At 28.3% G+C, this 2,605-nt stretch overlaps 1 protein-coding gene across 1 annotated transcript in view; it reads left to right on the plus strand.

The window, feature by feature from the left end:
* Positions 1-2,605, plus strand: part of LOC107474850 (alcohol dehydrogenase 2-like) — a 15,779-nt gene that overhangs the window by 3,005 nt on the left and 10,169 nt on the right. The gene's annotated exons all lie outside the window — the stretch shown is intronic.

Here is a 2,605-nt window from a genome sequence, read left to right on the forward strand (position 1 = left end):
TGTATTATAACTTAATTATTTTTTTATTTGTATTTATTTTTAATTATTATTTTTTAATTATTTTTATTTTTAAAAAAAGAGTTAAGTGGACTAGTTCCTATCCTACAATAATGCTAAGACAGGTTATAACATTTTAAACCCACTATTAACTTGGTGGGGGGACCGCCATTTTTTGAAGGAGGTTTGCTACACATACAAGTCTTTTTGGCTTATAAGTCTTACAAGTTGGCACAAGCCCAATAAAAAATACGTATTACACTCCCACCTTCAAGAGTAAATAAACGCACGTTATTCAACCACTTCCTGTTTCCAAAGCGCGCTACTCATCATGCATTATAAATGACTCTTCTTTTTCTTCCTCCATGAAAACAAGTTTCTTGCCAAATTTGAAGATAATGGAACTTCAGAAATACACCCAAACGATTACAGAAATACATCCAAAGGATTACAGAAATACACCCAAACGGTTACAGGAATTCACCCAAACGATTATAGAAATACACCCAAAGGATTACATAAATACACCCAAAGGATTACAAAACTACATCCAAAGGATTTAAGAAATACACCCAAAATTCGTTGAAGTACACCTTATGCATAATTCAGAACTCTTTCTCTTTCTCCTCCTCATCTTCTACTGCTTCTTCTTCTTCAAAAACGATTTCAGAGCTTGATGTCAAAAAACAATGGAAATCGAGAATAATGAAGAAAGAAAACAGAGAGAAAAGCACGTAAATGAAGAAGGAGAAAGAGAAGGCAAGAAACGAAAGAAAAGAAGAAGAAGAAGAGGAAGAGGAAGAAGAACATGCAGCAAGAAGAAGAAGAAGGTGCAGTGAAAATGTGCAGTAACGGTTGAAGAAGGAGAAAGAAAAGGCAAGAAACGAAAGAAAAGAAGAAGAAGAAGAGGAAGAGGAAGAAGAACATGCAGCAAGAAGAAGAAGAAGATGTAGTGAAAACGTGCAGTAACTGTTGAAGAAGGAGAAAGAGAAGGAAAGAAACGAAAGAAAAGAAGAAAAAGAGGAAGAGGAAGAAGAACGTACAGGAAGAAGAAGAAGGAGATACACTTGTAAAGACTTGTATAAAAAAATGTTTGTATGTAGAGAATTTCTCTTTTTGAAGAGGACTTGGCTGGATAGGCTACCCACTTTGCCACCCACCGTGGAAGTTTGCTCTCAAGTCTCAAGTTCACCAAAGTCTACGGATTAAGCGGTGTGAGTTAGTGCGAAATTTTTAAATTTGACGGTTTCACATTTTCCGTCATACCTATTTTTGTTAGTGATATATGCAAGCCGGTCTAATAGATTTCGGTCCATTTTTCAGCTCTACTTTATACATACCGCACTATGTTAAATATTTGATTTTAGAGCAGAGAAAAGATTGAGAAATGAAAGATTTGCAAGAATAAAATTTTAGAGTGTGTTTGATTTTAAAAAAATGTTTTTATTTTCAAATTTTCGATTGTTTTAAATAATTATTTTTTAAAATATGTAAGTTAAATATAAAAATATCTTTAAATAAATCTAACTAAAATGACTTTTCTAATTACAAAATAAATTAACTTTTTATAAATATTACTCCATATTTATTGATATATTTTGTAGTTTGCACCTAGTTTGGTATATAATAATCTTCACAAGATATCAAAAAATGCAATAATTTGTCTACATAATGTCCATGTCTATAATTTGGCGACATTTATTCTGTAGTAATTTCTTAAATTTGTGCCTTTTGAGTTTTGATTTTCTTGAGTAGCATCTCAATTCCCATTCTGATTTACTCTTGAGTCTTTACTCATTTGTTATCAAGGAGGAAGAACAAAGAAAAAGAATCGTATCTCTTGTGTTTCTTTATATACACACAAATAAATCATAAAAACTGGTTTCATTATTATTATAAGGGAACCATTCAGATAAAGATAAGGGCGGAGTTATATTGTAGCAAAAGACGACAATGACTCTTTCTAATTTTAATATTTTACATATAAATTATATGTAAATTTCAGTTTAGTCCCTTCTCAAAATTTTATTTTAGTCTTATTTTATTATATAAATATTTTTGGCATCTCTCTAATCTTTTATTTAGCTCCGTCCCTGAATAAAGACGTTTAAAACATCTTTTTTTAAAGATGTTTTTTAGTAATTAAAATTTAATACATATAATCGATTAAATGGATATGTCTAAAACGAGCTCAACAATTATGTGCTTATTGAATGAGTCACACTTATATAGGCCATTAGATCTTATTAGATGAAAATCAAAGGCTAATATAAAAGAAGAGCATTGATAGACTCTAATAAATATAGAATATCCTAATACATAAATAAATGTTTTAAATGGCAATACTTTAATACACAATACTTTAAACGACAACAAAATCTTTTATTCTTAAATAATTAAATATAAAATATATGAATATTTTTTATTTATTAAAATTAATTATTATGCACATTTTTTATAATATTAAATAATTATATTAAAATAATATTGTAAACTATAACTAACATAAAAATATAAAATAATTAAAATTTTATTTTATATTACTTGACAAATAATTAGATTATTATATTTAAAATTTATTAACTAACTAAGTTTATTAAATATATTA

The sequence above is a fragment of the Arachis duranensis genome, chromosome 2, assembly GCF_000817695.3.
Source record: "Arachis duranensis cultivar V14167 chromosome 2, aradu.V14167.gnm2.J7QH, whole genome shotgun sequence".
Classification (NCBI taxonomy): domain Eukaryota; kingdom Viridiplantae; phylum Streptophyta; class Magnoliopsida; order Fabales; family Fabaceae; genus Arachis; species Arachis duranensis.